This window comes from Pan troglodytes, chromosome 4 (assembly GCF_028858775.2).
Source record: "Pan troglodytes isolate AG18354 chromosome 4, NHGRI_mPanTro3-v2.0_pri, whole genome shotgun sequence".
NCBI lineage: Eukaryota > Metazoa > Chordata > Mammalia > Primates > Hominidae > Pan > Pan troglodytes.
The window spans coordinates 70,250,127-70,274,826 of record NC_072402.2 but is presented as its reverse complement, the minus strand read 5'-3'; the positions used below and the strand labels follow the sequence as shown (position 1 = coordinate 70,274,826).

General features: G+C 37.2%; 1 protein-coding gene across 3 annotated transcripts in view; it reads left to right on the top strand.

Annotated features, from left to right (window-relative positions):
- GHR (growth hormone receptor) overlaps positions 1 to 24,700 on the top strand; it is a 299,067-nt gene that overhangs the window by 95,923 nt on the left and 178,444 nt on the right. The window contains exon 1 of one of the 3 annotated variants that reach the window (XM_024356623.3): positions 13,706 to 14,069. The exons of the other annotated variants lie outside the window; for them this stretch is intronic. The gene's annotated coding sequence lies outside the window, so the exon portion shown is untranslated. Of the gene's footprint in view, positions 1 to 13,705; positions 14,070 to 24,700 lie in introns of those variants that run through there. 3 annotated transcript variants of the gene reach the window in all.

Below are 24,700 nucleotides of genomic sequence, written 5' to 3'. Positions count from 1 at the left end.
GAAGAAAATTGTAATGTAAAAGAAGCAAGAAGTGAAGTATTTGGTATTCATGTGTTTTGACATCTGCAGTAAGTTTAAAATAAATTTCTAAATCTTATTGTATTGAAATTGTATGAGTTTCTTAAGTGGTATTATTCATTCAGACTTAAAGTGAAGTTAGGTTGCTGTCACTCATAGTGGCCTTTTTTTTTTTTTTGGCATTATTAAAACAACATGTCTTCTGGGTGTTTTCTTGTATTACAAAAGCGTGTGTGTTTTCTCTTGATGCTGTGCCCTGTCTGTTGCCATTGAGGGGTCTAAGGACCAAATGAGGTCTTGTTTCCTTCCTGATATTCTTTTGGCCAGTTTAGAATATGCCAGGTCCATTCGCACAACTAAGCGGCTCAGTTCTCTCAGTTCCCTGGTCTTCTCATATTAGACTGTTATCCATGAGCTTGAAGTTTAGACATGAAAAAGAATGGTTGTAATCCTCTTCCTTCTCTCGCCCTCTTCCCTTTTTTTCTTAAGTTAGCCTTTTGAATTCATGATTCTAATAATTAATATATATTATTATATAATATAGTATATATTCATAATAATGATTAATGATAGTATTAATAATTTTGTGTGTGTGTGGGCAGCTACTCATACAGAGGAAAACAGATTGATTGGTGGAAATTACATTAATTTCATAACCTCTTATTAAAAGAGTTTGTGTGTGTGTTGTTGGTTGTTTGTTCCCTTTGCAACTCAACATGGTCTTCTTGAGGTGTAGGGAAAACATATGCTTAGGAAACAGAGCCTCCTTTTCTCCTTTTGGTATGGAAGACATATGCAAAAAGAATGAAGGAACTCATTGTCTCTAGCCAGGGCTCTGCAAAAATAGTACTGGTAGAGAAAAAGCTCTAAAAGAAGTAAAAGTTTATAGTGCTTTCTCCTGGCAGAGTTAACCTCATCTTCATCAGCTTTTCCCCTGCCTCAGAGAGGCAGTTTTGGAATGACCAAAGCAGAGTGCCCAACCTCTCTGTTCAGAGTTAGCTAGCATTTGGATCACTGTCTCTCTCTGCCTCAGTATGAGTGGAATATTGCATGACCATTTCTGATTTCTGCCATGAGCACACTCGGCCTAGATGAATAAATCCTCCTTGAAGAAGGCGGGGCATTTTGGCATTCACAAGAAACCATGTTCATATCTGATCCTCCCCCTGGAGAAATGTGGCAAAGTGAGAAAGACTCACTCTTTGGGACTCCAAAAATGTAAACACAAATAAAAATGCAAGCTGAAGAAGTCACTTGAAGTAGGAAAAAAAACGTGTTAAACTCTCTGTTAGTCATGTGACTTTTTCTTGGCATTCAAGGAGCCAGGAGGCTCTTGTGGTCTAATCTGGAAAGAGTCGCTAATCGCTGTGTCACCTTGGCAAATTGGTTGATCTCCCTGTGCTGGAGTGTTTAGTCCAGCTGCTGGATGGGATGAAAGCAAGACCTCACTGAAACCAGATGCTGTCTCTCTGAAAAGATTTCAGCAATAAATAAGATCGTATATACTTTGTTCCTGGCAGCAAATACTGAACTGCTATAACCCCCTGTTTTCACTTGCTTCTAAATTTCTGGAAATATCTCCTTTGGGCTTGAATTTTTCCATGCTTGTCTTCAGCCCAAAACTTTTTGGAAAGTTTGACCAAAATTTCACTTAGCTGTTTTTCCTGAATTATGGGAGAATAAGGGCAATGCATTGTTTTTCAGCTCATAAATTCTAATTTTTCCCATTATTCCTCAGAAAAATAGCTGCTACATTTAAAGTGTTTAGAACTAGTAAAAGAATCTTGGTATGGTAAAGAATACTGGCAGAAGACAAATTTAAGTCTCTCAGTATTTCCTTCTAACTTTAAACATGACCACACACAATCAGGACACACATAAAAAGCTCTGGTGTAGTTTTATAGATGGCCAAAGAGAAGATTCTGCAAATTCTCTCAGTAACTCATCCCAAGTTACCAAGAGGCAACTTTAGCTACCATCAGTTGTTACCTTTCTCAACCATTTGCTCTGTCTGTGGATCTGATTTCTAAAAAGATGTCACGGTTATATGTTGGCATTGACCCCTTGTCTACATTTTAAATAAAGTTGACCATTTCTTTTAGGTAGCCTTCATGTGTGATGACCTCAGTCATATCTGCTGACCTACTAGACTCAAAATTCCTTTACAACAGGGCCTAGGTCTGTCTACCTCACCATTGGCACTGTAGTGCTCAGCAGGGTATGACACATGTAGTAAAAACTGATTGTTGAATGAATTAAATGACCATAAGTACAGTTGTTTTTGCTGCAATTTGTTCATTGATTTGTCCACTAAGACATGCATGCATGTATTCAGTGAGTATCACTGTGTCTCTACTTTATGCCAGGTATTGGTATGAATGTTGTGAATATTTCTTTGCTTTGATGGATAACACAGAAGTTTTGCTGATACACAACAAAATAATTTTATTATTTGAGTACAATTAGTATGCCTGTAGTTGGAATATTAGTCCAATATAGCTAAAGGCAATCCCAGGGAATTTATCACTTACTGAGCGTCCATGATGTGCCTGGCCCTGTGTTAGGTACTGAGAAGAGATCAATTAGACCAGTTTCTGCAGGAAGTCACACATAGGTTAACAGTGCCAAGACAAATCCTAAAGTACCTATTATACAAGGGGAACTATAATAAAGAGCCAGGTGAGTTGAAAGCAGGAGAGGTATCATTGTACCACAAGATACCTTGTGATCTTGTGTAAATCCCCTGAACAATCAGGAAAAGCTTTATGGCATAGCTTTATGGTCAGAGATCTCATGGGGACAGGCAGTTAGTTGCAATGCCTTTTATAGCCGCATCCTTCACTCCTTAACCCTGCACTGTCTGCCATTCATTCTCTCTGTGCTTTCAGCCTTGAGAAGCTGGCCAAATTTCTCAGGACTGGAAAATAAACTGGAATGACACTCAGGCACTTGATATCAAGATTATTAGGGTCATGATTGTGTTTAAGACCCTAAGACCTCTTGATGCTTTTACAAGAATGGGTACTTTTTTTGTCCCTATGTTTTCTTCTTTTGCCCCAAGTTTCAAGAGCATGTTACAGCAGCAGTATAAGCATACACAATCAAAGGTGATTGAAGTGAGGACAACTGGCTCAATGAGCTCCAGCCACTTCAACTCTCCTTCTAGTCCCTATCCCCTTGCCCGGAATGCTTCACCCTCAGATTTTGACATAGCAGGCTTCTTTTTGTCATTCAGATCTCAGCTCAACTGCAAGGATTTCTCTGACCTGAATTTACATATGTGTCACCCCTTCTGGTCTCCGTTGCTCTCTATCACATCACCTATTGGGCTACCTTTATAGCATTTATCTCCACCTGATTGTGTCCTTTTCACTGTTTTTCTTTAAACTTTTTATTGTCAATTTTCTTTCACTAGATGCCAGTTCCATGAAGTAGGAAACCTTTACCACTGGTCTTGAGTGCTCTTGAAAGTGTACGTGTGCAATAGGCACTCAAAAATGTTTATGGAATGATCAGCTGGATGCGTATATGGCAAGTGGCGAGAAGCCAAGGGAATAGGACAAGAGTCCTATTGTGCTCCTTGCCTGAAGAAAACCTCTTGCAAGAATCATAGGCTGTTCTTGAGGGTGCCTTTGCCTTGGATTCGCCAAAAATTCTTCTGTTTCTTTTGTGTGAAAATTTTCCCCTCATACACAGCAATGGGCACTAAGAATGCATATATCCAGACTTTTCAGGTTACAGGATGGCATCTCAGATATAGTCTTCCTTTGATCTATATACTATGAAGCCATAATTTCTTAAGCCAGTATCTTTTTCAGGATTTACTCCATATTTCTTATTCTAGGCCTTTCAGGTGGCAGCTGCACTGGCTTTCAGATATAATTTAGAATTTAGTTTCGGATTTGTAAAGCTACTCATGCTGCAGATCTTCTCTGAAACATTTCTGTCACATTTTAGAAAGCTTTACATTTTCGTCTGGTAACGATTTTCATCTGCCAAAGAGCTCATCTACTTAAAAAGCAGATCACTGAAGCCACACTTGGCACATATTACTTTGGCTTATTTTCTTTTGATTTTTTTGCTTTGCTGGGATTACTTATTTATGAAGAAAGAGAGAATATTGACTTCTTATTTTAGAAGAGAGGATATTACTTGGGTTGAGAGTTCTAGTTATATAAAATGTATTTATCTAAGTTGTTAACTATATCAAAAATGGAGCAGTCAATCTTTGGAAATAGTTCAGGGTGAAATGTTTTTAGCATGTTCACATATTCTCTTTGCTGTTTTTAAATAATTTGGCAAAGCTTATTTGCATTTCCCAAATTAACAATTTTGGCCAAGAGGAAAAGCTAAAGTGTTGGTTTTTCTCAGCTCAACTTTTTGGGTGTAATTAATTTATAGGCAAGATTTTATGAAGGGAGAACAGATAGGACCTTTCTACAAAGTCCCTGAGCCAAAATAAACACCCCATTGTTCCATCATTTTGTATTGCACATAGGAAAACATCCATCCCTATCATTATTCTGTTAAAGGGACACAGATTACCAGATTTGTAATTTTAAAAAAGGCCATTTGTTGATTGAGCCACTTTGCGTATAAAGGGTGGTATATGTTGCCTGCCAAATTTCTGTACAAGAAAAAAAATCATATATCAAAAAAAATTTTCTCATTCATCATATAAGAAATTTATGCATTTTAGTATGTACCAGAAGAAATGGCTTTGGCATTTTCTGTTTTTAGCAGTCTGTTGAAATTTCTTGATTAAAGACATTTTCTGTTTGAAGGTTAAAATGACCATATAAATACAGATTAATTCAGTTTTAATAGGTGCATCTTCCTGTCATTTACCACTTTCTCTCCTCAATATCAGCTACAGTGATCAACATATATTTAGCAGTGAAACTGATATATTCTGTTTATCTTCAAATCATAAGCTTTTTGTTTAAATACAAAGGAAAATCTTATACCTCTGATTTTAATATGACAAATCAAAAAGTCCACACCAAACTCCCAACTCATCCCAAAAAAGAGATTGCTATCTACTCATCACTGTTCTCTGCTTCTAAGATTTGTTTCCCTTGGGGTTACTGTTTGAGCAACTTTTCTTACTTCCAAGATTGTTTTTGTGGTTTTAAGAAAGAATCTGAATTCCAAGATTATTTTTCTGGTTTTAAGAAAGAGTCTGAAAATCTAGAGATTACTTACCTTGTGGTGAGGTGGTTGTCTATGCTTCTGTTCAACAAAGGCCTCATATACTGAATGGAAAAAAAGCATCAGGACCTATAATTTTCTAGGCATTATGCAAGATAATAGAGGCGACAAAAATGATGTCTTGCTTCAAAGTCTTAGATCTATTTCCCTTTGGGGGTTGAGGAATGAGAAAGAGATTTTTAGATGAAAAACAGGAAGCCCAATGAGGACTGTGTGGCAATAGTTCCTAAAATGAGCAAAGAGATAAATTTACTCTTTTATATGATTACAACCAAATCACACACTGGTGAGTTTCAAAACAGTAGTTTTCATTTAGAAAGCAAATTAAGTGGAATAATTCAACTGAGTTTCACTGCAATGGGATTCATTCTAGATGGTTCAACTCTGGAATTAGAAACAATATCTAAGGATGTTGCTGATAGTAGTCAGCAGATAAATACCAGTAAGTCGTATACAGGTATACATCATTTTATTGTGATTTGCTTTATTGTGTTTTGTAGATAATTGTGTTTTTACAAATTGAAGGTTTGTTGCAACCCTGTAACAAGCAAGTCTTCTGGCTCCATTTTTCCAATGACTTGTGCTCATTTTGAGTCTCTGTGTTACATATTGGTAATCCTTGCAATGTTTCAAACTTTTTTATTATTATTATATCTGTTTTGGTGATCTGTGATGAGTGACGTTTGATGCTATTATTATATTGTTTTGGCACACCATGAATTGCACCCATATAAGGTGGGGAACTTAATCACTAAATGTTGTGTGTGTTCTGACTGCTTCACTGAATGGCTCTTCCCCTATCTCTCTCCCTCTCCTCTGGCTTCCCTATTCCCTGAAACACAACAATATTGAAATTAGGAGCGTTAATAATGCTACAATGACCTCTACGTGTCTGATATGGTTTGGTTGTGTCCCCAACCAAATCTCAACTTGAATTGTATTTCCCAGAATTTCCATGTGTTATGGGAGGCACCCAGGGGGTGGTAATTGAATCATGGGAGCCAGTCTTTCCCATGCTATTCTCATGATTGTGAGTCTCACTAGATCTGATGGGTTTATCAGGGGTTTCCACTTTTGCTTCTTCCTCATTTTTCTCTTGCCACCACCATGTAAAAAGGGCCTTTTGCCCCCAGCCATGATTCTGAGGCCTCCCAAGGCATGTGGAACTGTAAGTCCCATTAAAGCTATTTTTGTTCCCAGTTTCTGGTACGTCTTTATCAGCAGCATGAAAACAAACTAATACAGTAAATTGGTACCAGTAGAGTGGGGTATTGCTGAAAAGATACCCAAAAATGTGGAAGTGACTTTGGAACTGGGTAACTGGCAGAGTTTGGAAGAGTTTGGAGGGCTCAGAAGAAGACAGGAAAATGTGGGAAAGTTTGGATCTTCCTAAGGACTTATTGAATAACTTTGACCCAACAGCCTGATAACGATATGGACAATAAAGTCCAGGCTGAGGTGGTTTCAGATGGAGATGAGGAACTTTTTGGGAACTGGAGCAAATATGACTCTTGTTATGTTTTAGCAAAAAGACTGGCAGCATTTTGCCCTAGAGATTCATGGAACTTTGAAAGTGAGAGATGATTTAGGGTAACTGGCAGAAGAAATTTCTAAACAACAAAGCATACAAGAGGTGAATGCTTGGGTGCCATTAAAAGCATTTCATTGTGAAAGGGAAATAGAGCATAAAAGTTCAGAAAATTTGCAGCATGACGATGCAGTAGAAAAGGAAAACCCATTTTTTGAGGAGAAATTCAAGCCAGCTGCAGAAATTTGCATGAGTAGCAAGGAGCCTAATGTTAATCCCCTAGACCATGGGGAAAATGTCTCCAGGCCATGTCGGAGACCTTCATGGCAGACCTCCCATCACAGACCCAGAGGCCCAGGAGGAAAAAGTGGTTTTCTGGGCCAGGCCCAGGGTCCCTGTGCTGTATGCAGCCTAAGGACTTGGTGCTCTATGTCCCAGCTGCTCCAGCTGTGGCTGAAAAGGGCCAACACAGAGCTCGGGCTGTGGCTTCAGAGGGTGGAAGCCCCAAGCCTTGGCAGCTTCCATATGGTATTGAGCCTGTGGGTGCACAAAAGTCAAGAACTGAGGTTTGGGAACCTCCGCCTAGATTTCAGAAGACGTACAGAAATGCCTGGATGCCCAGGCAAAAGTTTGCTGCAGATTTGGGGCCCTCATGGAGAACCTGTGCTAGGGCAGTGCAGAAAGGAAATGTGGGATCAGAGCCCCCACACAGAGTCCCTGCTGGGGCACTGCCTAGTGGAGCTGTGAGAAGAGGGCCACTGTCCTCCAGACCCCAGAATGGTAGATCCACCAACAGCTTGCACTGTGCTGCTGGAAAAGCCGCAGTCACTCAATGCCAGCCCATGAAAGCAGACAGGAGGGAGGCTGTACTCTGCAAAGCTGCAGAGTAGAGCCGCCCAAGACCATGGGAACCCACCTCTTCCATCAGCGTGACCTGGATGTGAGACATGGAGTCAAAGGAGATCATTTTTGAGCTTTAAAGTTTGACTGCCCTGCAGGATTTCAGACTTGCATGGGCCCTGTAATCCTAATCCTGTTGTTTTGGCCAATTTCTTCCATTTGGAACAGCTGTATTTACCCAATACCTGTTGTATCTAGGAAGTAACTAGCTTGCTTCTGATTTTACAGGCTTATAGGCGAAAAGATTTGCCTAAGATTTGTCTAAGGTAAGACTTTGGACTGTGGACTTTTGGGTTAATGCTGAAATGAATTAAGACTTTGGGGGACTGCTGAGAAGGCATTATTGGTTTTAAAGTGTGAAGACATGAGATTTGGAGGGGCCAGGGCCAGAATGATGTGGTTTGGCTGTGTCCCCACCCAAATCTCAACTTGAATTGTATCTCCCAGAATTCCCACAGGTTGTGGGAGGGATCCAGGGGGAGGTAATTGAATCATGGGGGCCAGTCTTTCCTGTGCTGTTCTCATGATAGTGCATAAGTCTCCTGAGATCTGAGGGGTTTATCAGAGGTTTCTGCTTTCGCTTCTTCCTCATTTTTCTCTTGCCGCCACCATGTAAGAAGAGTCTTTTGCCTCCTGCCATGATTTGGAGGGCTCCCATACATGTGGAACTGTAAGTCCAATTAAACCTCTTTTTGTTTCCAGTTTCAGATATGTCTTTATCAGCAGCATGAAAACAAACTAATACAGTGTCCAAGTGAAAGGAAAAGTCACATGTCTCTCAGTTTAAATTAATTAAGCTTAGTGAGGAAGGCATGTTGAAAGCCAATATAGGCTAAAAGCTAGGCCTCTTGCACCAAAGAGTTATCCAAGTTGTGAATGCAAAGGAAAAGTTATTGAAGGAAATTAAAAGTCTACTCCAGTGAATACACAAATGATTAAAAAAAAAAAGTGAAACAGCCTTAGTGCTGATATGGAGAAAGTTTGAGTGGTCTGGATAGAAAATCAAACCAGCCACAACATTTTCTTAAGCCAAAGCCTAATCCAGAGCAAGGCCCTGACTCTCTTCAGTTTTATGTAAGCTGAGAGAGAAAGCTACAGAAGAAATGTTGGAAGCTAGCAGAGGTTGGAAGTTTAAGAAGCCATCTGTGTAATAACATAAAAGTACAAGATGAACCAGCAGGTGCTAATTTAGAAGGTGCAGAAGGTTATCCAGAAGATATAGCTAAGATCAGTGATAAAGGTTACTAAACAACAGATTTTCAGTATAGACAAGATAGCCTTCTATTGGAAGAATAGGTCAATAGAAGATCTAAGACTTTCATAGTTAGAAAGGAAAAGTCAATGCTGGGCTTTAAGACTTCAAAACTTCAAAGGGAAGGCTGATCCTTTTTTTATGAGTTGATGAAGTTGGTGACTTTAAGTTGAAGCCATTCTCCCCAGCCTTGCTAGAGAGACCAAAAGTCAAATTCAGGAAATACAGAGAACCCCTGCAAGATTCTACACAAGAAGATCATACCCCAGACACATAATCATCAGATTTTCCAAGGTCAAAATAAAAGAAAGAATGTTAAAGTCAGCTAGAGAGCAAGGGCAGGTCACCTGCAAAAGGAACCCCATCGGGCTAACAACAGACCTCTCAGCTAAAACCCTATAAGCCAGAAGAGATTAGGGGCCTATATTCAACATTCTTAAAGAAACAAATCTTCAACCAAGAATTTCATATCCATCTGAACTAAGTTTCCTATGTGAAGGAGAAAGAAGATTCAGAGAAGCAAATGTTGTGGGAGTTTGTTACTACCAGACCTCCCTTATAAGAGATCTTGAAAGGAGCATTAAATATAGAAAGGAAAGACAGCTACCATCTAATACTAAAACACACTTAAATACACAGACCAGTGACACTATAAAGCAACCACAAAAGCAAGCCAGCATAACCAGCTAACAACACAATGACACTATCAAGTTCACACATATCAATACTAACCCTGAATGTAAATGGGCTAAATGCCTCACTTAAAAGGCACAGAGTGGCAAGCTGGATAAAAAAGAAAGACCCAATGGTATCCTGTCTTCAACAGACCCATCTCACATAGCCTCAAAATAAAGGGGTGGAGGAAAATCTACCAGGCAAATGGAAAACAGGAAAATGCAGGGGTTGCAATCCTAATTTCAGACAAACAGACTTTAAACCAACAAAGATCAAAAAAGACAAAGAAGGGCATTACATAATGGTAAACGGTTCAATTCAACAAGAAGACCTAACTACCCTAAATATATATGTACCCAACATAAGAGCACTGTATTCATAAGGCAAGGTCTTAGATACCTACAAAGAGACATAGACTCCCACACAATAATAGTGGGAGACTTCAACACTCCACTGACAGTATTAGATCATCAAGGCAGAAAATTAACAAAGACATTTAGGACCTGAACTCGACATTGGACTAAATGGATCTGATAGACCTTTACAGAACTCTCCACCTAAAAATAACAGAATATATATTCTTCTCATCACCACATGGCACATACTCTAAGATTGATCACATAATTGGAAACAAAACAATCCTCAGCAAATGCAAAAGAACTGAAATCATACAATTTCAAAAATCAGAGGGCCCTTAGGAATTATGCTAAATCTACTCTGTCTATACTCTATAAATGGAACACAATACATGTGTAATAGTACACCTGTTTACAGTATGGCTTGCTGAATATTTTAAGGCCACAGTTGAGACCTCCTGCACAGAAAAAAAAGATTTTTTTCTAAATATTAGTCCTCATTGAGAAAGCACCCAGTGACCAAAGGGCTCTGATGGAGATGTACAAGGAGGTTAATGTTGTTTTCGTGCCTGTTAACACAATGTCCATTCTGCAGCCTATGTATCAAGGAGTAATTTTGGCCTTTAAGTCTTATTATTTAAGAAATACATCTTGTAAGGCTATAGCTGCCATAGATAGTGATTCTTCTGATGGATCTAAGAAAAATACATTAAAAACCTTATGGAAAGGATTTACCATCCTAGATACCATTAAAAACATTTATGATTCATAGGAGGAGGTCAAAATATCAACCTTAACAGCAGTTTAGAAGAAGTTGATTCCAATTCTCATAGATTACTTTGAATTGATTCAAGACTTCAGTGGAGAAAGCCGCTGCAAGTGTAGTGGAAATAGCAAGAAAACTTGAATTAGAAGTGGAGCCTGAAGATGTGACTGAATTGCTACAATCTCATGATAAAATTTGAACAGATGAGGAATCACTTCTTATGGATGAGCAAAAAAATAATTTCTTGAGATGGAATCTACTCCTGGTGAAGATGCCGTGAACACTGTTGAAATGGCAAAAGATTTAGAATATGACATAAACTTAGTTGATAAAGCAGCAGCCAGGTTTGAGAAGATTGACTCCAATTTTAAAAGAAGTTCTGTGGGTAAAATGCTGTCAAGGAGTATCACATGCTACACAGAAATCTTTTATGAAAGGAAGAATCAATCAGTGTGTCAAACTTTACTGTTGCCTTATTTTAAGGAATTACCACAGCCACCCCAGACTTCAGCAACCACCACCATGATCACTCAGAAGGTGTCAACATTGAGACAAGACTCTCCACCGGCAAAAAGATTATGGCTCACTAAAGGCTCAGATGATGATTAGCATTTTTAGCAATAAAATATTTTTAAATTAAAGTATATACATTGTGCTCTTTTTAGACATAATGCTCTTGCACACTTACTAGACTACAACAGATTATACACGTAACTTTTTTTTTTTTTTGAGACAGAGTCTTACTCTGTAGCCCAGTCTGGTGTGCAGTGGCGCAATCTTGGCTCACTGCAAGCTCTGCCTCCCGGGTTCACACCATTCTCCTGCCTCAGCCTCCCGAGTAGCTGGAACTACAGGTGCCCACCACAATGCCCAGCTAATTTTTTGTATTTTCAGTAGAAACGGGGTTTCACCATATTAGCCAGGATGGTCTTCATCTCCTGACCTCGTGATCCACCCTTCTCAGCCTCCCAAAGTGCTGGTATTACAGGTGTGAGCCACCGCGCCTGGCTAAACATAACTTTTATATACAGTAGGAAACCAAAAAATTGTGTGGCTTGCTTTATTGAGATATTTGCTTCATTGCAGTGGTCCGGAACTGAACTGCAGTATCTTCAAGGTATGTCTGTATTCAAGTTTATATTTTGGCATACATTCTTCTTTACTTGTTAAAATCATGGTCACCTCATTATTATATGACTGATCAGAATTTGCAGGGTTGCTTTGACCATATACCATTGTTCTACAACTACACAGATGTCTGAGTCCTAAAGGTGAATCTGTCTGGCCAATTCTGGGTTTAACGGCCTATATAAAAAGTAGATGTTACACACCTTGTATAACTGAAGCGCCCTATCACGGACACAGCTTAACTCTTGGGTGGGTCACTTAGTCTGCTTGGTTGAGGTTTCAGTGCTTTTCACATCTACAGAAATGTCCTATTTGTCTAAGGCAATTTTATGAAGTAAATTTACTCTTGTCATCCTTTCCAACCTGAAAATAGAGGATATATAATTTTTAGCATTCCATTATTACCTAGGGGATGGTCTTCAGTCATTCTTCCCTGAATTTATTACACTGGCCCTATCTTCTTCACCTGAAATAAGTTAAATGTAGAATTAGCACTAAAGAGAAATAGAATGAACTTCTTCCGGAATGGGAATAGGAAATGTAAAAGAGTAAATCAGAAGTGAATCACTTCTTTTTTTGTTGTTTTTGTTTTGTTTTGTTTTGCAAATCTATATTTTTTTCCAGCTTTATTTAGGTATGATCAGCAAATAAAAGTTGTATATATTCAAGGTGTATGACATGATGATTTGATATATGTGTACATTTTATAATGATCACCATGATCAAATTAATTAACACATCCTTCACCACACAGTTACCATTTGTGTGTGTGTGTGCAAGAGGAGGTAAGGGAGTTTAATCATTTTTGAACACTAGCTACAACATAATTCAATTAAAATTCTGAGAAAGAAGAAAAATTGTCATGCAGCTGTTTAATTTTAGAAGCATTAACTGACAAAATCCAAGTCTTATGATGAATACTCAGTCAAATTTTCATGAATGAATGGGAGCCTTTACCTCTGAAATTGTTGTCATGGAAGAAAACACTAACACTGTCTTACACAGTAATTCAAGTTACCAATTGAGTTAAAGTAGCAAGATGAGCCATGGTTGTAATTGAGAATGGCAACTATGGTGTTCTTATCTAATCTGCTACCTAGTTTGCCTTTTTGCTCTAAAATGGTGACTATGTTAGAATTCAAAGAATAAAAGGCCTTTATCCTTTCAGGGGAAATACAAGTAACAAGCTTAATTTTTTTTTTTCTTAACACTGATGAAACTCATTTGGGGCTGTGGAAATTGCTGCTAGCATTGAACCTCTTATTAACATTCAAGGTGTGCCAGTTTTGCACAAGCTGTGTCATATTCAGAGATAGATTGTTGGCACAAACTAAGGCACTTATTCTCTTGTTTTTTCACTTCTTTCAATAAGAACAGATAAATATACTATTTCTAGATAAGCAGTTGAAACTGTTCTGCTCATCTCTTTGGAATAGGTTTGTGGGGGTATCACTGTATGACATGCCGAATAAATATACAAGGGAAATGCTCCCGCATACATTGAGATATAAATGGATGTCTATTTTAGAATATGTTATTTCTTAAAAGTAAAATAAGTTTTGGCTGGGCACAGTGGCTCACGCCTGTAATCCCAGCACTTTGGAGGCCAAGGTGGGTGGATCACCTGAGGTCAAGAGTTCAAGACCAGCCTCGCCAAAACAGTGAAACCCCGTCTCTACTAAAAGTACAAAAATTAGCCAGGCATGGTGGCGTGCGCCTGTAATCCCAGCTACTCAGAGGATGAGGCAGGAGAATTGCTTGAACCCAGGCGGTGGAGGTTGCAGTGAGCTGAGATAGCACCATTGCACTCCAGCCTGGGCAACAGAGTGAGAGTCCATCTCCAAAAAAAAAAAAAAAAAACAAAAAGTAAAATAAGTTTTTAAAGTCACTGATTCTGTTTCTAAGGAATTCTCAGCTGGGGCTTCTGAGTCAATTCTCGATGGTTAGCACTTATGAGTAGCAGAAAAGGAAAACTACTATGGATTTTCTCTACAATGATTTGAGACAGTGAATGGGGCTTTCTGGCAGGTTAGCAGTTAGGAACATAGATGACCATAGATTTTTTTTTTTTTTAGAGCGGGTCTCGGTCTCACTCTATCACCCAAGCTGGAGTGCCGTGGTGTGATCATAGCTCCCTGAAGCCTCGACCTGGGCTCAAGCAATCCACAGATTTTTGAAGTTCACCCTGGATTGTTGTGTTCTACACAGAGGTTCCACCTTTTGCTGCCTTTTATGGTTACTATATTATTATTTTGATGTTTCTTAACCAGCTGAATCACATTGTAGTATATGAAATATGTTTTGGCTCTTGTTTTAATGGTTATTTGCTAGCAGATTTCACAATGGCCCAATGAAACAACCCATTCATTGCTATTTGTTGCAATTCATGGTGACTAAACATGACTCCATGGTACGGCTCGCCAAAGTCTTGGTTTATGTGTGACTTCCAGGGGAGAGAGATTGAGAACCATCTGTTAATCATTTTGTCCCTAAACTAGAGTTTTTCAATGGAGTACTTGGGCAGTTGAATTAGTATGTTTCTCGTAGGCTAGTGAGAAAAATAGCTTTTTTTTTGGCATTAATCAGACTGCTGACCCACATCTCTGGGAATACTTGTGACAAGATCCAGCCTGTATAATATCACATATGATTTGCTTTTCTTCTTGGAAAGGACACATTGTGGCTTTTCTCTGGAATCTGTGAAGAAAATGCTCCTGAGCCTAGAAACTGGAACTGAGAAAGCTCTTCCTGGTCATATAACAATAAGTCTTGTGAGGGTCAACCCTTGAGCCATGAGGGCAGCTTGAAGGAACATGGGGTTGAGAGTCATGGATTCAGTGATTGGAACTCACTTGACTAACCAGTCTGGCTCAGCCACCCCTCTTAGGATTGTCACAGGGATATGTGCCTACATATAGAAAGTCATCAGAACTTCTGTTTATTTTTCTGTGTAATATTTATGGACTTGTTATGTTTAACTCTAGGCAAAGGTATAGATTTGGAGGTCTTTGATATAGATGATAGATAGATAGATAGATAGATAGATAGATAGATAGATAGATAGATGAAATATATTTTAGCATGCAAAGGAGGCTACAATGCACACTCATGTACCGGTCACTCTAATGAATTCATCAAATGTAAACATTTTCCCCAAATCTGCTTCTTAGCTATTATTTGTAAAGAAACAAATTATACAGAAAAATTTGAAGGCCCCCATTTTACCTTCCCCAGTCTCATTATTTTCTCTGCCACCCCAGAGAAAACAACTGTCTTGCATAGGTATTTATATAATTCTGTTTTATACTTTGCCACTTTTACTACATATATGAAGCATGCTTGTTACATACATGAACATAAAATATACATGTTTTACTGTAAGTGTGGAATGTATTCTAGAATTTGCTACTTTTACTACAAATATTTTATTTTCAGAATTTACCCTTGTTATTATATAACCCTAGTTCATTTTTTTAATTGCCGTATATTACTCCATCTTATGAAAATACCACAATTTATTTATTCCCATACTAATCAGAATTTGAATTGATACAATTTTTAATTAAAATTAATGATGCTGAAAGAAATGTTCTTTTTATACATTTCCCTCAGGGTGCATGTGATAGTTCTTCTTGCATATATATCAGTGTACTTGCTGTGTCTTAGGATATGTACAATTGCATGTCTATTAGATATGCCAAATTGCTCTGCAAAGTACTCATACCAGTTTCCACTCCTACCAGCAATGAATGAGAACTTTGTTTCGCAGGTCATTGCCAACACTTGATTATTATCAGATTTAATTATTTGCCAGTTGATGGATGTGAATTGCTCTATCACTGTTTTAATATTCATTACTTTGATTATTTATAACATTAGGTATACTTTTCATAGGGCCATTTAAATTTCCTCTCATCTGAATTGGCTATTTCTCCTCTTCGTTGATTCTTCTATTATCTTTTCTTCTCTTTATTAATTTATAGAAATGTGTGTATGTGTGATCCTAATATGTGTCATAATATCTATGTTCATATTTCACATATAAATATAATGAAATACTTGTCTCTGTTATATATAGGTTGAAAAGTTTGCTCCCTATCTGCTGATTACATTTTAATTTTGTTCATGACATCTTTTAACACACATGATTTTTAATTTTGATATAGTTAATATTTTTTATTACTCTACATTTTGAGAATTGCTCAAGAAATGACTTTATTTTGCATAGTCATATGCTCTAATTTTTTAAATCTACTTACAATAGTTTTATGTTAAATATGTCAACCTTTGTTTCACCCGGAATTTTTTATATGTATGGTATAAAGCATAAATCAATTTTTTTTATTATTGAGAATGCTTTTATTATATTATATCTTATTCTATTCTATTTTTATTTTTCCATAGGTTATTGGGGTACAGGTGGTATTTGGTTACTTTAGTGGTGATTTGTGAGATTCTAGTGCACCCATCACCCAAGCAGTATACACTGCACCATATTTGTTGTCTTTTATCCTTCATCCCCCTCCCACCCTTCCCCCAAAGTCCCCAAATTCCATTGTATCATTCTTATGCCTTTGCATCCTCATAGCTTAGCCCCCACATATCAGTGAGAACATACCATGTTTGGTTTTCCATTCCTGAGTTACTTCACTTAGAATAATAATCTCCAGTCTCATCCAAGTCACTGCCATTAATTCATTCCTTTCTATGGTTGAGTAGTATTCCATCATATATATATATAGTATATGTATGTATATATGTACATATGTACATATGTATGTATATATGTACATATGTACATATGTATGTATATATGTACATATGTACATATGTACATATGTATATATGTATGTATATATGTACATATGTACATATGTATGTATATATGTACATATGTATATATGTGTATATATGTACATATGTACATATGTATGTATATATGTACATATGTACATATGTATGTATATATGTACATATGTACATATGTACATATGTATATATGTATGTATATATGTACATATGTACATATGTATGTATATATGTACATATGTATATATGTGTATATATGTACATATGTATATATGTGTATATGTGTGTATATATGTACATATGTATATATGTGTGTATATATGTACATATGTATATATGTATATGTGTGTATATATGTACATATGTATATATGTATATGTGTGTATATATGTACATATGTATATATGTATATATGTGTGTATATGTACATATGTATATATGTATGTATATATACTATAGTTTCTTTATCCACTCGTTGATTGATGAGCATTTGGGTTGGTTCCATGATTTTTCAGTTGCGAATTGTGCTGCTATAAACGTGTGCAAGTATCTTTTTCTTATAATGACTTCTTTCCTCTGGGTAGATACCCAGTAGTGAGATTGCTGAATCAAATAGTAGTTCTACTTTTAGTTCTTTAAGGAATCTCCACGCTCTTTTCCATAGTGGCTGTACTAGTTTACATTCCCACCAGCAGTGTAGAAGTGTTCCCTGATCACCGCATTCATGCCAACATCTACTGTTTTATTTTTTTTTATTATTATGGCCATTCTTGCAGGAGCAACATGGTATCACATTGTGGTTTTGATTGCATTTCCCTTATCATTAGTGATATTGAGCATTTTTTCACATATTTCTTGTCCATTAGTATATCTTCTTTTGAGAATTGCCTTAGCCCACTTTTTGATGAGATTGCTTGTTTTTTTATTTTCTTATTGATTTGTTTGAGTTTGTTATAGATTCCAGATATTAGTCCTTTGTCAGACGTATAGATTGTGAAGATTTTTCTCCTACTCTGTGGGTTGCCCATTTACTCTGCTGACTGTTCCTTTTGCTGTCCAAAATCTCTTTAGTTTAAGTCCCAACTATTTATCTTTTGTTTTTATTTCATTTGCTTTTGCGTTCTTGGTCATGAAATCCTTGCCTAAGCCAATGTCTAGAAGAGTTTTTCCAATGTTATCTTCTAGTATTTTTATAGTTTCATGTTTTAGATTTAAGTCCTTAATCCATCCTGAGTAGATTTTTTGTATGAGGTAAGAGATGAGGATCCAGTTTTATTCTCCTGTATGTGACTAGCCAATTATCCAAGCACCATTTGTTGAAAAGGTGTCCTTTCCCCACTTTATGTTTTTGTTTGCTTTGTCTAAAATCAGTTGGCTGTAATATTTGGATTTATTTCTGGGTTCAATATTCTGTTCCATTGGTCTATGTGCCTATTTTCATACCAGTACCATGCTGTTTTGGTGACTATGGCCTTATAGTTTGAAATCAGGCAGTGTGATTCCTCCAGATTTGTTCTTTTTCCTTATTTCTTGCTTTGGATATGCAGGCTCTTTTTTGGTTCCATAAGAATTTTAGAATTGTTTTTTCTAATTCTGTGAAGAATGATGGTGGTATTTTGAAGGGGAAGGTTTTGAATTTGTAGATTGCTTTTGGCAGTGTGATCGTTTTCACAATACTGATTCTACCTATCCATGAGCATGGGATGTGTTTCCACTTGTTTGGTCATCTACGATTTCTTTTAGCAGTGTTTTGTAGTTTTCCTTGTCAAGGTCTTTCAACTCTTTTGTTAGGTATATTCCTAAGTATTTTATTTTTTATTTTTTTGGCAGCAATTGTAAAAGGGGTTGAGTTCTTGATTTGATTCTCTGCTTGGTCGCTGCTGGTGTATAGAAGAGCTACTGATTTGTGTACATTAATCTTGTATCTGGACATGTTGCTGAATTCTTTTATCAGTTCTGGGAACTTTCTGGAGGATTCTTCAGGGTTTTCAAGTTAAATGATCATATCATCAGCAGACAGTGACAGTTTGACTTCCTTTTTACCAATTTGGATGCTCTTTATTTCTTTCTCTCATCTGATTGCTCTGGCTAGGACTTCCAGTACTATGTTGAAGAGGAGTGGCGAGAGTGGGCATCCTTGTCTTGTCCCAGTTTTCAGAGGGAATGCTTTCAACTTTTCCCCATTCAGTATTATGTTGGTTGTGGGTTTGTCATAAATGGCTTTTATTACATTGAGGTATGTCCCTTGTATGCCAATTTTGCTGAGAGTTTTAATCTTAAAGGATGCTGGATTTTGTCAAATGCTTTTTCTGCATCTTTTGAGATGATCATGTGATTTTTGTTTTTAATTCTGTTTATGTGGTGTATCACATTTATTGACTTGCATATGTTAAACGATCTCTGTGTCCCTGGTATGAAACCCACTTGGTCATGGTGGTTTATCTTTTTGATATGTTGTCAGATTCAGTTAGCTAGTATTTTGTTAAAGAGTTTAGCATCTATGTTTATCAAGGATATCGGTCTGTAGTTTTCTTTTTGGTTATGTCCTTTCCTGGTTTTGGTATTAGGGTGATGCTGGCTTCATAGAATGGATTAGGGAGGGTTCCCTCTTTCTCTATCTTGTGGAATAGCATCAAAAGGATTGGTATCAATTCTTCTTTGAATGTCTGGTCGAACTCTGCTGTGAATCCATCTGGTCCTGGGCCTTTTTTTGTCGGTAAGCCTTTAATTACCATTTCCATCTCACTGCTTGCTATTGGTCTGTTCGGGTTATCTAATTTTTCCTGATTTAAGCTAGGAGAGTTGTATTTTTCCAGGAATTTATCCATCTCTTTTAGGTTTTCTAGTTTATGTGCATAAAGGTGTTCATAGTACTCTTGAATGATCTTTTATATTTCAGTGGTGTCAGTTGTAGTATCCCCCATTTTGTTTCTTAATGAGGTTATTTGGATTTTCTCTCTTCTATTCTTGGTTAATCTTACTAACGGTCTATTGATTTTATTTATCTTTTAAAATAACCAGCTTTTTGTTTTATTTATCATTTGTATTTTTTCTTTTAATTTTATTTAGTTCTTCTCTGTTCTTTGTTATTTCCTTTCTTCTCCTCGGTTTGGGTTTGGTTTGTCCTTGTTTCTCTAGTTCCTTGAGGTTTGACCTTAGAAAGTCACTTTGTGTTCTTTCAATCTTTTTGACATAGGTGTTAGGGCTATGAACTTTCCTCTTAGCACTGCCTTTGCTGTATCCCAAAGGTTTTGATAGGTTGTGTCTTTACTGTTGTTCAGTTCAAAGAATTTTTTAACTTCCATCTTGACTTCATTTTTGACCCAATACTCACTCAGGAGTAGCTTATTTAGTTTCTGTGTATTTGCATGGTTTTGATGGTTCCTTCTGGAGTTGATTTCCAGGTTTATTCAATGTGGTCTGAGAGAGTACTTGATATAATTTCAATTTTCTTAAATTTATTGAGGCTTATTTTATGGCCTATCATATGGTCTATTCTTGGAGAAAGTTCCATGCACTGTTGAATAGAATATGTATTCTGCAGTTGTTGGATGAAATGTTCTGTATATATTTGTTAAGTCCATTTGCTCCAAGTACAGTTTAAATCCATTGTTTCTTTGTTGTCTTTCTGTCTGGATGACCTGTCTAGTGCTGTCAGTGGAATATTGAAGTCCCCACTATTATTGTGTTGCTGTTTCTCTCATTTCTTAGGTCTATTAGTAATTGTTTTATAAATTTGGAACCTCCAGTGTTAGGCGCATATATGTTTAGGATTGTGATATTTTCCTGTTCACAAGGCTTTTTACCATTATATAGTGTCCCTGTTTGTCTCTTTTAACTGCTGTTGCTTCAAAGTTTGTTTTGTCTGATACAAGAATAGCTACCCCTGCTGGCTTTTGGTGTCCATTTGCATGAAATGCCTTTTTCCACCCCTTTACTTTAAGTTTATGTGAGTCCTTATGTGTTAGGTGAGTCTCCTGAAGGCAGCAGATACTTGGTTGGTGAGTTCTTATCTATTCTGCTGTTCTGTATCTTTTAAGTGGAGCATTTAGGGCATTTACATTCAATGTCAGTATGAGATGTGTGGTACTGTTGCATTCATCGTGCTGTTTGCTGCCTGTGTACCTTGGTTTTTTGTTTTTTGTTTTTGGTTTTTAACTTGTATTTTTGTTTATAAGTCCTATGTGATTTAGGCTTTAAAGAGGTTCTGTTTTAATGTTTCCAGGATTTGTTTCAAGATTTAGAGCTCCTTTTAGCAGCTCTTGTAGTGCTGGCTTGGCAGGGGCCAATTCTCTCAGCATTTGTTTGTCTGAAAATGACTGTATCTTTCCTTCATATATGATGCTTAGCTTGCTGCATAGAAAATTTTGGACTAATAATTGTTTTGTTTGAGGAGGCTGAAGATAGGGGCCCAATCTTATCTAGCTTGCAGGGTTTCTGCTGAGAAATCTGCTGCTAATCTGATAGATTTTCCTTTATAGGTTACCCAGTGCTTTTGCCTCACAGCTCTTAGAATTCTTTCTTTTGTCTTAACTTTAGATAACCTGGTAACAATGTGCCTAGGTGATGATTTCTTTGTGATGAATTTCCCAGGTGTTCTTTGTGCTTCTTATATTTAGATATCTAGGTCTCTAGCAAGGCTGGGGAAGTTTTCCTCAATTATTCCCTCAAACATGTTTTCCCAAACTTTTAGATTTCTCTTCTTCCTCAGGAACACCAATTATTCTTAGGTTTGGTCGTTTAACATAATCCCAGACTTCTTGGAAACTTTGTTCATATTTTCTTATTTTTTTCTTTGTCTTTGTTGAATTGGGTTAACTCAAAGACCTTGTCTTCAAGTTCCACATTTCTTTCTTCTACTTGTTCAATTTTATTGCTGAGACTTTCCAGAGCGTTTTGCATTTCTATAAGCTTGTCCAATGTTTCCTGAAGTTTTAATTTTTTTCTTTATGCTACCTATTTCCTTAAATATTTCTCCTTTCCCTGCTTGTATCATTTCCTTGTATCAGATTTCTTGCGTTGGGCTTCGCCTTTCTCTAGTGCCTCCCTGATTAGCTTAATAACTAACCTCCTGAATTCTTTCTCAGGTAAATCAGAGATTTTTTTCTTGGTTTGGATCCATTGCTAGTGGACTAGTATTACTTTTGGGAGGTGTTAAAGAGCCTTGCTTTGTCATATTACCAGAGTTTGTTTTCTGGTTCCTTCTCATTTGGAAGCTCTGTCAGAGGGAAGGTCCAGTGCTGAAGGCTGTTGTTCGGATTCTTTTGTCCCACGGGGTGTTCCTTTAATGTAGTACTCTCCCTATTTTCCTATGGATGTGGTTTTCTGTAAGCTGAGCTGAAGTGATTGTTATCTCTCTTCTGGGTCTAGCCACACAACCAGTCTACCTGGCTCTGAGCTGGTACTGAGGGTTGTCTCCACAGAGTCCTGTGATGTGAACCATCTATGGGTCTCTCAGCCATGGATACCAGCACAGTGTTTGGGGTGTCTCCTGCATCCTGCAGGAGCAGTCCACTTCCTTCAGAGGGTCTGTGGGTCCTCTCAGGATTCCTGGTTCATTCTTGAAGTCTAGATCTATTTTTTAACAGTCTAATCCTAACACCATTTACTTAGGAACACTCTTTTTTTCATTGTTCTGTAATGCCTCCTCTGTTGTAAATTAAGATCCCATAAATGCCTTGGTATTTGCTAGACTTTCTTTTTCTTCTGTTGTTTTAAAATTTTCTCTCCCAACAAGATAAAATATTGTGTAAATATTATATGTTTATACTAAGCATTTTTATCTTGTACTGAATAATAGTGAGAATGCTTCAAAATTTCACTGTAAGTATGCTATTAAGTACTGTATAGGTTTTTGGCTGACTTATTTTTGTCAGGTTAAAACTGCTCTCTATTTCTAGTTTATTAAGACAGTTTATCACAAGTATTAGCCTATAAATAATGGTTTTTCTGCACATTAGAATAATCATTTGATTCCCACTTTTAAATTATTTATGCTGTAGATTATATTGATAGATCTGCCTGATATTAAACTATCCTTGCATTCTTGATCTAAATCTTACTTGAATGGGATGTGTTACTGTATTCTCTCTCTCTCTCTCTGTATCTCTCTTCCTCTCTTCATCTCTCTTCTGCAACATCTTAAAGCATACTTTGGTAAATTTGCTTTTTATAGTTATTGATTTTCAGAAATATTTCTCTGAGAAGTTAAAAATGCAAAGGTTTTATTTCACCTTGTTTCAAATATAGTAATTATCTAGGAATAAGAATTGTCCATTTTCTACCTATTGAGAATCAAAACATTCACAGAACATAAACCTACTTGTTTCAAATATAGTAGTTATCTAGGAATAAGGATTGTCCATTTTCTACATATTGAGAAAAAAACATTCAAAGAACATAAGCCTAAAACCTCTCTTTCTTTTGTTTCTAACCTATGGGAAGCCTGTCACTTTTCTAAAAGTTATGATCAGGCTGAGCTTCACTTCCCCTTCCTGGGCTCTCTGGTAGAATATGCCCTCCCAAGTCCTCCCTAGTGTGAGTCCGCCCCTGCCCCCACCCATCCCCTCTATCCACCACCGCCCCCGCTCCCAGGCTGCCCTGCAGTTGTTTCTTAATGCAGCAGAAGGCTGCAACAACCACAAACTACATTGCCCATGCTCAACCCATGCCCATGTCCTCCTGCACCCCCTAGTCAGACTACCCACTCCCACAACAACCGATATCAGTGTTCCCATATTTCATGCATTATCTATCCTTCTCTCAAATAAAGCAGATCTAGCACATTTTAATTATCCTTTGCGACAGTCTCTACTATTTTCCTTGTTTTTTTTTTTTTTGTCTAGAATTTACTTTCATCTTCTGATTCACAGGAAATTTGTTCCATGTTGTTTTTTTACAAGCAATATCTAGTTGAATTACCCACCATGTTTTACTTTTTTCCTCACCATTAGTTCATTCACCTAATAAATTCTTATTGCATGCCTTGTGTTGTCCTGCTATTGTACATGCCTGGAAATATAGGAGTCAACCAAATCATCTCTGAGCTCATGTAGTTGACAATCTAGTTAGAGAACAGAGATGATAAACAAGTAAACAAGTAAATATATATCAAAAATAAGTGCCATGGAGAAAAATTAAGTAGTATAAGGATTGTTATTTATCTAGGTTGTCAGGCAAGAGCTTACAGATGGGTGACATTTGAATGCATACTTGAAAGAAGTCTGGAAGAAAAGTATCCCAGGTAGAGGGAATAGCATATGCTATTTGGGATCTTCAAGGAACATCAAAGAGACCAGTTTGTTGGAGCAGGATGAGCAATAAGAACGTAGTGGTAAATGGAGGCAGAGATAGTGGGTGAGAGTGGGGTTAGGAAAAAATCAGATAGGACTATCAGACCACTGTAAATACTTGGTCATTTACTCTAAGTGAGATAGGACGCCATGACAGGGTCCTGGAAAAAAAAAAGGGACATGTTCTTATTTTAGTGAGACCAATTTGGGTGTTGGGAATAAGGAGATTCAAAAGCAAAAGCAGGTAGGCCATTAAGAAACTGTTATAATAATCCAGATAAATGTTGGTGCCTTGGTTAAGGGAGATAAAGATGGAGATGGTAAGAAGTGATCGTATACTGGATGTAATTTGAAGGCATGTCTGAGAGGATTAGTTGATGGAGTGTTACTTATGGGGTATCAGTGAAAGAATAGAGGAATCTTTCCTGAGAATCTGGAAAGATGAAGGTGATATTTACTGAAATGGCCTACACTCTTGAATGAATAGATTAGGAAGTAAAATTGAAAGTCTGGTTATGGGTTTTATAAGTCTGAGATGCCTATAAAACATTCAAAGAAATTATTAAATAGTGAACTGGATATATGAGCCTATAGTTCAAGAAAGAGGTCTAGATTAAAGTTATGATTTGGACAACATCATCATATATGTGGCATTAGTGTCATGATTCCAAATGAGATAATCCAGGGAATAACTATAGAGAAAAGAGGAGAGGAGGATAATTTCTGGTGATATTTCAATGCTAAGTGGTTGGGAAAATGAAGAAA